Below are 12773 nucleotides of genomic sequence, written 5' to 3' on the forward strand. Positions count from 1 at the left end.
CACAACCTATAGTGATCACTATCTCTCGGCAACATGGTCTCCCTGACTTTTGTCTCCCTAGTCCCTCTCCTCGTTCTTCCACAGCCCTGCTGGCTCCCTTGCCTGTTCCAGTGGGCTCCTGCATCTGTTTCCGCTGCCTGGGAAGAAGTTTTTCTGAACGTACCTGTGGCTCTTTTTCTCACCTCTGTAGGCCTTTGCTCAAATGTCATCTTTTTTTTTTTTAAATTTTATTTATTTATTTGACAGAGAGAGATCACAAGTAGACAGAGAGGCAGGCAGAGAGAGAAGGAAGCAAGCTTCCTGCTGAGCAGAGAGCCTGATGCGGGACTCAGTCCCAGGACCCTGAGATCGTGACCTGAGCCCAAGGTAGAGGCTTAACACACTGAGCCACCCAGGCGCCCTCAAATGTCATCTTTATGAGGCTCTCTCTGACCATCCTCTTTTAAGATCTCACCCCTGTCCATATCACATGCAACCCCCATCCTCCTTTCTTGCTTTCTTTAGTTGCATTGCATTTATTGCCATTTAATATGCTATATATTTTTTTATATTACATGCTTAACATATATAAGTTTGTATTTATTTTCCCAATAGAATATAAGCTCTGTGAGGGCAGGGATTTTGTTTTGTTCACCGCTCTGTTGCATCTGGCTCAATGGATGGATTTCAATTGACTCCAAATTTCTCCTGCGAAATAGAGGTGCATCTTCATATCCAGGAAATTAGATCAATGAATATGGAATAGCCAAAGACATATGCTATTGTAGCCTGTTTTGTATCTTTTTCGTGTTACACAGAAATATACATTTTCTGATTTTCAGGTAATACCTTTTTTTTCCTGCCTCTATTTTCTTTTTCCAAGGAGGACTGTTTTGATGTACTACTTTGTAGTGTTACTTGAGTGTACATTTCTAGGGAGCCTGGAATACTTTTCTGTACTTTATTGTAGCTTTTTGTTTGTTCACCCAGTGACATAAATCAGTGGTTAGAGGGGTGCCAGAAAGCCTGGAGGAGCTTTTGGGAAACTGTGGCCCAACCAGGTGTCCCTTTTCCCCATGTTCTCCCGAAAGCCAGGGGAATTGTTGTTTCTTTTGTTTCTTCTCTGCCATTTGCTGTTCTGGTTGTGGGTTCTCATGGCAACTACTTCTTGTTGCTACTGTTCTTTCTTTCTTTCTTTCTTTTCTTTTTTTTTTTTTTTAATACTTTGACTTTCTGTTCTTTTTAGTACCCCATGATTTTTTAACCATCACAGGAAAAGAAGGTGGTCTTTGACCACAGCAGTTGGTGTCCCTAACCTTCTGCACGTGGCAGGTGACCATGTATTCATCATCCTCTCCTGCCTTCTTTTGGATTCTATGCATGTGATTTTTGGTGGAAAGAAGAAATTCTACCAAAAGGCCCTAGCTTTGTATTTGAAATCTACTTTATCTTTGGAGAGGTGTAGACCATTTTAGGGTCCCGAGCCTACCAGCACCTTGATATGAGAGAGTTGTTATTCTCTCATTGACTTTCTGGCACAAGAGGGTGTAGAGGGCTCTTCATTCTCTGTAGTCAAACTGATACAAGGAAGAAATGTTCGAGAGGACTTAACGAAAGAGCGGAGATGAGAGTAAAATGAAGACTGTAGTAGAAGCTAGACCAGCACCTCCCAAGGTGTGGGGCAGTGTCCTCAGAATCCCTGAGACCCTTCGAAGTCCAGGAGATAACAATTTTTATAGTAAGAATAGACAGCATTTCTTCTTTCACTCTAACCCTGTCATGAGTCTAGATGGGAGTATTCTAGAGCTTATGTGACATATGATTAGGCAACAGATCAAATGAAGAAGCAGATAAAATAATCTGGCTATTTTTTTATTATGCTAGACATTAAAGCAGTTTGCACAAATATAGAATAATGCCATTTTTCTCACTTTGGTTTAGAAACTATAGTGATTTTTTTTTCTGTAAAACATGTTTATGTTAACATGCCATGGGTTTATTGCTTTAAAATAAATAAATAGATTTTCTCAGTTTTAGTTGCTAGTTAGATCAATGGCAACAGCCATAACCCACATGAGCAAGTTATTTGGGTCTTTAATAATTTTGAAGAGTGGTCCTGAGGCCAAAAAGAGAACCACTGGTAAGATAATTTGGCTTTTGAAACATAACTTGCTCATGTTCACCTGTGTCTCGTGTGCACCCATTGTTCCTTTGGACCCCATGCTGAGTGGTCTCTTTTGATTACCTGAGATTTGCCTCATCATTCAGAGATTTGACCTTATTTCTTCTTTGGATAAAAGTAGCATTTTTATTAAATTGTGTGGCTAACATGCTCCTAAGAGCACATTAACAAGAATAAAGTGTTTGGATACCATTAAAATGAATAATGTGCTGGTATAGTAAAAATAATGGTTTGTCACATTGTAAATGTGTTGAATTTTTCATTTATTGTGATCCCTTTAGCGGTTTCTAGAGGATTTTTGCTAACCCTCTAGATGCACTATTAAGTCAGTTCTGTGATATTAATACAGGGCTTTGGGGCTAAGGCCAGGCCTTGCCTTTAATAGCTGTGAGACTTTAGGAAATATATTCTCATAGCTTAGATCTCATTTACCACTTTGATAATAGAGTATAAATAGCTATCTTAATGTAGCTGGCAGGTTTTAATGAGGCTACATATGTAAATTCTTGTAGTAATACCTAACAGTTACCTTGCCCTCATGATGTAGGTAGGGAGAGGGGGCAGGGGAAAATCTGGAAAAATGAATAATTTGACAAGATTTTGTACTAAAAGAATAATAGGTAGGTTCCTACTTTAGATAAGGAGATTAGAGAAGGCTTTAAAAATGAATTTCCATGTTTCTCTGGGACATGACCATGAACCTATGGAAATTACATTTTAGAGGATTTTTAAAAAATATTTTATTTATTTATTTGACAGAGATCACAAGCAGCCAGGGGCAGGCAGAGAGAGAGAGAGAGAAGCAGGCTCCCTGCTGAGCAGAGAGCCCAATTCGGGGCTTGATCCCAGGACCCTGAGATCATGACCTGAGCCGAAGGCAGAGGCTTTAACCCACTGAGCCACCCAGGCGCCTCTAGAGGATTTTTTTTTAAAGCTCCCATTTAGAACATTCATATACATTATTAAACAAAATGTGGAAAACTCTTCAAAGAAGTGAAGAAATTCTAAATAATAAGATGGTACAGTACCTCCCCACTGTTACATAAGTGCTTATTATTAAAAAGATTCATAAGAAAAAACCTAGAAAAATGATAGTAAGTCATGAAATCTTTACCTTACTGCAGAATTATTTCATTATTTTATATGCCACTGTTTTCATTAACATTTTTTTTAAGACAGAATCAAAAGTGATATATAATTGTTGAACCCCTGAAACGAAATACTACATTTTTGGAGAATTTCTGCCTTAAATCTTTCAATCTAGATCACTTGTTAGATAGCTTATCATTTTTGGGGGGAGGGGGGAGACTACATTCAGATCTATAAATCCTTTTAATAGAAGAGTTTTCAAAGATTGGGCTTGTGATTAATGCAGAGTTAATATATGTTAATGAATTTTTAAAATTCTTCTTTCTGTTCTCTCTGTAATGATTAAATAGCATATGATAGAAGAATTGCCTGTAGTCTAAGCTAAGCCCTCAAACAAGGCATCAGATGTCATATAAGGCCCTTCAATAATAATGTTAGCATTACAGACTGCACTCATGTTTTGTGCTATGCATTCTTTATAACATGCTCCATTTTACTAAATGGGAAACTGAGCTCCGTGTGTTAACTCTCCAGTGGTCTGAGTGGCAGAACTTCGATCTTTGGGTTCTGAGTCTGGTTTTTCCCCCCATCTCACCATGATTGTTGCTAACACCAAAGGTGATTTCTGATGCTTGGAGGAGTTGTAGAAAGCAATAAGCTGTGCAGTGTTACTGAGCATCTTGTTAACGTCATAATTACCCCTAGGTGGAATTGATATATCTCCCCTCAGGAGACTATTCCTTTTTTTTTTAAAGATTTTATTTATTTACTTATTTGTCAGAGAGAAAGAGAGAGCGAGCGAGCACAAGCAGGCAGAGGCAGAGAGAGAAGCAGGCTCCCCGTTCAGCAAGGATCCCAATGCAGGACTCGATCCCAGAACCCCGGCATCATGACCTGAGCCGAAGGCATCGGCTTAACCGGCTGAGCCACCGAGGCATCCTAGGAGAGACTGTATTCCTCAGGCCAGTGTTCCAGTTATCTATCGCCACATCACAAGCTACACCCAGAGTTTCTGGTTTTTTTTTTTTTTTTTTTTTAAGATTTTATTTATTTATTTGACAGAAATCACAAGTAGATGAAGAGGCAGGCAGAGAGAGAGGAAGGGAAGCAGGCTCCCTGCTGAGCAGAGAGCCCGATGCGGGACTCGATCCCAGGACCCTGAGATCATGACCTGAGCCGAAGGCAGCGGCTTAACCCACTGAGCCACCCAGGCGCCCCCAGAGTTTCTGTTTTTAAGTAATGATTTGTTCCTGTCATGGTCTTTGTAGGTTGGCTGGCTTCACCTGGGCTAGTGTGGGGAATAGGGTGGTAGTGTGAGGCAGAGATGACAGAGGTCAGAGGAAAGAGGAATGGCTTTAGGTTGTGGATGCCACTTTTCTGGAGCTCTAGACCATCCTTTGTATAGAGGTGTTGGGTATTTCCTTAACTGGGAGAGATTGGGTAGGGCAGATGACAGGAAGAGTAGGGAGCAAAGAAGGTAGCCAGGTGTACCAGGAGAGGAGAAGCAGAAATCAGAATCTGAGAAGGATGCTGTCATTGAGGGTTAGCGGTGGAGACAAAAGCAAAGTTCATTAGGCTCACAGATGTTAACAAGTAAATATTTTGTTGTAAAATTGGTGGTATTGTTACAAAAGTGTGGAATTTAGTGCCTTGTTATTGAGAATTGTTTTGGTTGCAAGTGACAGAAACCAAGTATCTCCCAAGAAATATATTGGCTCATGTAAACAAAAAATCACAGAAGTGAGTCTAGCTTTTAGGAATGGCTAGTTGGACCCCTCTCTCTCAGGCACAAGACTGGCTCTGGTTTCTCTGAAAAGTCTGGTGCTGGTAGAACTGGTAGATTAAAGAGTCTTTTAAGGTATCTTATAGAAGAATTTACATTTATTAACCCTGGCAATATTCTTAAAGAACACTCTCCAATTTTATAAAGAGAAATATTTGAAGGAAAAAAACCTCCATGAAATGATAAAAAATTTAGCTGCACTGCATACCTGTTAGAATGCCCAAAGTCCAAGGGTGCCTGGGTGGCTCAGTGGGTTAAAGCCTCTGCCTTTGGCTTGGGTCATGATCTCAGGGTCCTAGGATAGGGCCCTGTAGCAGGCTCTGCTCAGCGGGGAGTCTGCTTCCCCCCCTCTCTCTGCCTGCCTCTCTGCCTGCTTGTGATCTCTGTCAATCAAACAAAATATTTTAAAAAAAGAAAAAAAAAATAATGACCGAAGTCCAAACAAGGACAGCACAAAATGCTCATGAAGATGGGGAGCAGTGGGAGCTCTCTTTCACTGCTTGTGGGAACACAAAATGGTGCAGCCACTTAGGAAGACAGTTTGGAGGTTTCTTATTAAACTAAAGATTCTCTTACTGTACAATCTAGCAATCATGTTTCTTGGTAGTTAGCCAAAGAAGTTGAAAACTCATGTCCACCTAAAAACTTGCACAGCAATTTATAGCAGCTTTATTCATAACTGCCAACGTTTGGCAACCCAAGATGTGCTCCAGTAGGTGAGTGGATAAACTATGGTACATGCAGACAATGGCATATTATTTAGTGTTAAAAAGAAATGAGCCTGCCAAGGCATGACAAGACGTAGAGAAACCTTAAATGCATGTTACTAAGTGAACAAAGCCAATCTGAAAAGGCTACATACTGCATGATTTTAATTCAATGACATTATGAAAAGACAAAACAGAAACAAGGAATCTGTGGTGTTGGCAGGAAGGAGGAGGTGGGGGGAGAGGGATGATTGGTGGAGCACAGGATTTTTGGAGCAGCAAAATGACTCGATTATGATACCATAATGGTGGCTGTATATTATTCATTTGTCCAAACCCAGAGAATGCGCAAGCCCTAGAGAGCCCTAAGGTCAACAGTGGACTTTGGGTGAGGATGTGTCAGTGTAGGTTCATCAGTTGTAGCAAATGGACCACTCCATTGGGGGGGGGATGTGGTAATACAGAGGGTGTGCATGTGTAGGGGCAGAGGCGGATGGGAAATGTCTGTACTGTCCTCTTATTTTTGCTGTGACTCTAAAAATGCTTTTAAAAATAGTCTTTAAAAAATATTTAGCAGTAGCTTCTTAGCTTGCTAATCCGAAGATATGACTTGTGCGTAAAACCTGAAGTAACATGAGGAAGTAGGAACATCAGTCTTGGCAATGAAGCCTCTGACCCATGATCCAGCCTGGATGTAGCCCAGGTAGTTTATAAGTAGTGTGCAGCTTACCTTATCTTCTCTTACTGGGAGTGAGAGAACTGAACACTGGACCTTGTGTCAGGCAGTGTGCTAGGCACAGTACACTAATGATCTCCTTAAGCCATTCAACAAACCTGTGACCTAGGTTTCATAATCTCTCTTGATCTTAGCCGAAAGGCCAAGAAGCGATACATAAGCTGTTTTACCCATGAGAAACTGAGACTTAGTGTGGTTAGCAAGAGCCAGAATTCAAATCCAGACTGTTGGAAACCAGAGTGTCTGTTTTGGACTGAATTATATGGCTTTGCATCTCTAGGATCTCCAATCTCTTTGCAGATGCTCAATCGGACCCTTTAGCTTTAAGCAATATGAGCCGTGTGAGTTAGCGTGCCTGTCTTTCATGCGGACAAAACACAGTGCTAACACCTTGGGCTGTCCTTGGTTGGGCCCAGAGAGAAGATTGCCCCAGCAAATACTTCTCAAAGCAACTTTCAGCTGCCCTTCTGTGGGGCTTGTTGTTTAGAGCATCCGTCCGTGTGTGGCCGCTGGCCTGGTTAGGTTCAGTTTTACCTAAGGAAGTGAGCATCGTAAGCTGTTTTTCCCTTTATTGATGGTGGCAATTATGTGAAGAGAGTAGGAAAATTGGAACGCTGTTGCATAACTTTGAGGCATTTCCAAGAGGCACCTCTAAATAAACAAAGCTTGAACCTTTTTTTTTGCTTGTGTAGCTTTTTTGAAGGGCCAGAATTACTTTGTTTTGAAAGCATAAGTAAACCCAACTTAGCAGGTTCCCCGTGGACCACTGAATTAGTCTGTGTATTCCTGTTCTTGTGCTCAAAACAAAATAGAACAAGTTATGCAAGCTCATCGCTTCTTGAAAGCAGTAGACTTAAATGGTCTAAATGAGATTTCTCCAAATATGAAGATGGAGAAACTTATGACCCATGTTTGAAAAGTAGTGAAAGGTAATGTTTGTTCATTTTTAAATGTTAATTTAATAAATTGACACAGGTAGATAACTCTTTTCCTCAGACTATGTACTTACCTTGAATTCAACTAAGCTAGCATGGAAATTTTAAATAGCCTTTTGTGAGGAAGAAAAGAAAGATCAGTTTGTTTAGATCTGTGCTTTAAATCACTTCCTAACTGGAGGGAATTATAAAAGAATCTTAAGTAGGGAAATAAAAAGGAAATTAGCACAAGTTCCCACTTCTGAATCAGACTGGCTTTCTCAGTTGTTGTTGGTTTTTTTTTTTTTTTTTTTTTTTGAAGGTACTGTATTCTTGATTCTAAGGTCATATCACATACCCCCTAGCCAAATATATGTATGAAAATACATTCCAAAGTCAGTACATTTGGTTGGGCCACCATTAAGATGTTACCTGTACTTATTGTAGCGAGGGTGTAGTATAAATGACTGAGAAAAAATTATGTCTAGATGTATAACTGATTAACTTTTTTTCCTTCTAGCTGGAAATTCTTAATTGGAAAGACCTATTTCAAGCAGCAAAGCTGGTCATTAGCATTAATCAGTACTAACGCTGTTTATGTACATTTAAATTCATAAAGAATTGATTATTGGATATTAGGCTCAGTGCTCTTGATAAACTTGAATATGGCCCAGTCTCTTAGGCTTTGGAAGGGAGATGAGGGAGAGAGAGACTTTGAAGCAATTAACCCAATTGTGGTGGAACAGAAATGTTCAGGCAAGAGCCACAGACAGTGTAAAGAGAGGGCAAAGAAAAGGGGTTCAGCACTGGGGTGGTCAGAAAAGGCTTTGCATAGAAGGACAAACTAGAAACTGGCTTTCGTGGGAAGAAGACAGATTACCAGCTATATGCTCAGAGACCTAAAACAGCGTGGTGAATTCAGGACCTTATACATAGTTTTGTAGTTGAAACTTGTTTTATTTTAATCACATATGGTAAGACACACAAACGTGGAAATGACTGTCACGGAGAAGTAAGTTTTGCTTTGTTTTGTTTCGTTTTGGGGAAGTTTTTATACTCCGATCTCTGGAAGTAGGCACAGCACTGCCACACAAGACCCACACGGGGAAGGAAGCACCAGGGTCAGTCTGGAGACAGTGCACGAAAGCAGGGACAAAAGCCTTTATTGCGGTTTAAATGGGAAGGAAGGGGTAAGGCAAGGTAAGCAGACTTAATATTGGTAATTTGAATAATATCAGGAGGCCCCAGGATGGAGAGACTGCCCCTTAGTTGTTGAATACCCGGCCTTGGCGGGCGATCAGGGCTGGGAATTGTGGCTGCCAGTCAGAGTCTGATAAAGGAGGTAGACAGAGGGGCCATGGGCCTGCATTGGTTGGTTTGCATGTGAAAGTCACATTCACAGGAGAGTCCTTGCCTGTTTTCAAGAACTGGCTAGCCTTGGGAAGGATTTCTTTCCCTAGCGAGTGAGACTCAGATGCCAGAATGTGAAGAATGCAGAAAATAAGGAAATGTAGTTAATACAAAGCTTAGGAGGTCAAGAGGAGGAGGGCAGGTGTTGGTATGTAAAATAATGAGAGTAGAGATCGAATAGGGGGTTAGATCATGGAAGACCTTGATGAAGATTTGGGCTTTATTGGTAAATAGTAAAGAGCTCTTGACAGAGTTTGAGCAGTGCCACAAGACCTTAGACCCGCATTTCAGGGTAATCCTTAGCAGTGAGGATAAGATGGATTGGAGAGGTAAAGATGTAGAGGCCAAGCAGGGGATTGTTGCTAGTGTTACGTAAGGAGGACAAGGTGGTGGCTGGGGTAGAGAGGAGGGGATAAGTAGCAGTAATCCAAGGTAGCAACATTGAGCCTTGACTGATTGGCTGGACGTACTAGAGGGGTGAAAGCAGTTCTCTTTTGACACTCAAGTGAGCTGTAGGGTGGTGGTACCACAGCCCAGATAGGGAAGATGTGAGGTAAAATTGTCCAGTGGAGAAGATGAAGAGTTCAGTCTGGTACTTAGTGAGTTTCCTGGCCTTATTGAAACACCAGGGTAGGTTATTTAGCACGCAGTTAAATTTAAGGTTCTGGAAGAAGTAGATTTGGTTGTATAGGACCATTGGTAGCAGCTTAGAGATAAAAGGCAATAGAGAAAACAAGGTGTAGATGGGATTAACAATCTTAGAGAGAAACAGTCTCCTTTGACAAAGGGAGTAATGGATAATTTTGAGAGTATTGGGAAAGAAGATCACCAGCATGAAGAGGAAAGCCAGGGTGAATGACACAAGGAGGAGGAGGATAAGTGAGGGACCTAGTGAAGGTTTGGAGCGCTCACCATGGAACCAGGGACACATGGGAGGGTAGGCCTCCTTCTCACTAGTATGATTCACTGGACCTCTAATGGTCTTGGCTTCTTGCGCCCAGGTGAACTTGGAAACTAGAAGTGTGTACTGGATTTAAAGTAAGCTGTTAATGTGCTTGAGCACTGGTTAGCATTCCGAGAGAGCACAGGTGACTGATGCTGGGTAGATCCAGACTTACTGCATTGGAAAATAAGTGTTTGAAGAAATTGAAGCATCTGGAGAAATACGAGCTCTACACTGGTTGGACAAAAACCATGTTTGGGGAGTGGGAGATGAACTACGGGAAAAGGAGGTCTTTGTGTAGTCGTGATGAAGGCCAAGGATACAAGGATGTCGAGGGGGGAGTTCTGAGGAAGGCTGTCAGAGCCAAGGATATTAAAAAGTAGTGAGTTCTGATCCCTTTGCTTAACCATACGATTCATGTACTCTGGGTTACTGGCAAAGTTCTGAGTGAATATAGGGGATTAAACCTTAAATAAGCCACTTTTATGTTTTCTCTTATTCTGAGTGTTTGAATTGAAAATGAAAATGTAATAACTAATAAATATTCCATTCACAGTTGGAATTATACTTTACTTTTCAGTTCATTACCATGCATACACACACACACACACACACACACACACACACACACTCCCTCTCTCTCTCTCTCAGAGCTTATATGCAGAAACATCAGTAGTTTTTTTTGAACCAGTGGGAGTCTTTGATCATTTGGTAATCTAGACTCATTATCCCCAAAGGGTAGTTCAAATGTCAATTCCTATTAATACCTTGTGAAACAAAACCAGTCATTTTTTTTTTTTTTTCAATTAACTCAGACTGGGAGGTGTTTATTTCCTGTGAGGAGCTGGCACTTTCTAGGGCCGTGTAGCCGTATAGAGTAGTGTTCTTTCTCTGACACAGCTTCGTGATGAAGAAAGAACAACCCGATGCTGTTGTAGAAAGCATTAGCTGTTTGGTGGCTCTAATGCCTTCTTGGGTCCCTTCTTCCTCCTGATAACGGATCTGTTCTAAAGACAACATTCTTGTCAGTGGCTGTCTGTTTGGATTTCTAAATTCTTGACTCTCATTTCCAAATCCAGTTCTTGATGAAGAAAGAGAGGAAAACACTAGGAATACAAGATGCAAGATGTGTTCCAGTGTGTCTCCAGGCCTTTTAGTCAGATGGGGCCAATGGCTTGATGAATCCTAGGGTAGAGTCTTAGTCCGCCATGGTGCTGATCAATTTCTTGAGCTTGGAAGGTATCCAGGGAGCACTTGCTATTGGCCTCCTAACATGATATTGTGGCTCAATATGATCATAGCAAAAATACTATAACATAGATCACCTTTACAAGTGCATTTATTAGCTTATCTTCCTTGAAATAAAGAGAACTTGGTTGCATGTTGTGTTCTCCATATAAGTTGTTTGTATGTTAAATCTGTCAAAATCATTTTAATATTGAGAAATAGTGATAAAATTAGGAGTGTTACTAATACTGAATCAGCTTCAAAAAGAATTATTTTGGGGACACCTGGGTAGCTCAGTCGGGTAAGCCCCTGCCTTCGACTCAGGTCATGATCCCAGGGTCCTGGGATCAAGTCCCACATTGGGCTCCTTGCTCAGCAGGGAGCCTGCTTCTCTCTCCACCTCTGCCTGCCGCTCTGCCTGCTTTTGTGCACTCGCTCATGCTCTCGCTGTCTCTCTCTGACAAATAAATAGATAAAATCCTTAAAAAAATTATTTTTGAAGTGGGCTATTAAGGTTTTTCTTTATAAAGGCTGATTTTGTTGTTATTTTGGTGGACTCTTTGTTGATACTATTATTTATATGGACTCGAGTAGGAATTGTTTCTGTGAATGCCAGGCTTAATCTCAAGTACATGCTATCCTTTACTTTTCAAACACAGCTGCAAGGATCCATGTGCCTTGTACCAATATTTAAAAATAGACTTCACAGGCAAAACAGTCTGTACATCCACTGGCAAGCACAAGATGATTTTAGAGGGATCTTCCAAATATATGCAGTGTATTGAGTCCACTCAGTTATCATGATGCCTCATAGGTATCCGACAGCCACCCTTTTATAAATTCTGGTGTGTAGTAAGGTCTGTTGGTTTGAGCATGAAGCTGTTGTGACCAGGGCTATGGTTGTGATTCCTCTTTGGGGAACTTACTGTAGCACAGACACGGTTAAATTATACCTGAGTCCTTCCTGCTGGCCAGCCAGGTGGGGAGACAGGCACTCATGGGAATGTGGGAATGAGTGTGTGTGGTTGCCGTATTCCTAGTCCAAGTGCTCCTATGCACTTGTATCTTTGGGGAAGTTTCATAGCATCGTCATTTTGTAAAATAAAATACAAAATATAAAGCAAAGACATTCAGATGAAAAGGACACGATCACCCTTCATATGAATGGTACTATTGTTTACTCTTACTGAGGGACTGTGATCACGGGCTTTAGTTCTATCTAATCAACCGTTCTCTGTAAGTGACCAGTGTTTTAAGAACTGATACGTTTTGGCAGAGAGTGATGACCTCAGTCCCATCTCGTTACTTTTGCTGTCTCTGTGTTCTCCAGGAGTACTAATCGGAGACTGAGGAGTGAAAGGACAGAAACAGATGCCTTCGGTAGCTGGTCCAGGATGGAGTGGGTGGTGACGGCAGGGTCCCGGTCTCCTTTCTGCACCAGATTCCAGTGAGCCCTGTCATGTGCCACCTACGCAGATGAGTGCTGTCATCTGCTCTGAGGCCACGGAGGCTTCCAGACTCATGCTCCACTTTCAGTGAGAAAGTGGGTGGCTGAGCTTGGAGAAGAGAAAATAGATTCTTTTTTTTTTTTTTTTAAAGATTTTATTTATTTATTTGACAGACAGAGATCACAAGTAGGCAGAGAGGCAGGCAGAGAGAGAGAGAGGAGGAAGCAGGCTCCCCGCTGAGCAGAGAGCCCGATGCAGGGCTCGACCCCAGGACCCTGGGATCATGACCTGAGCCAAAGGCAGAGGCTTAACCCACTGAGCCACTCAGGCACCCTGAGAAAATGGATTATTAACC

The 12773-nt window shown here is 41.4% G+C and overlaps 1 protein-coding gene across 4 annotated transcripts in view; it reads left to right on the plus strand.

Annotated features, from left to right (window-relative positions):
- Positions 1 to 12773, plus strand: part of CTTNBP2 (cortactin binding protein 2) — a 150155-nt gene that overhangs the window by 33794 nt on the left and 103588 nt on the right. The window lies entirely within an intron of this gene.

This window comes from Mustela nivalis (assembly GCF_964662115.1).
Source record: "Mustela nivalis genome assembly, chromosome: 12".
NCBI lineage: Eukaryota > Metazoa > Chordata > Mammalia > Carnivora > Mustelidae > Mustela > Mustela nivalis.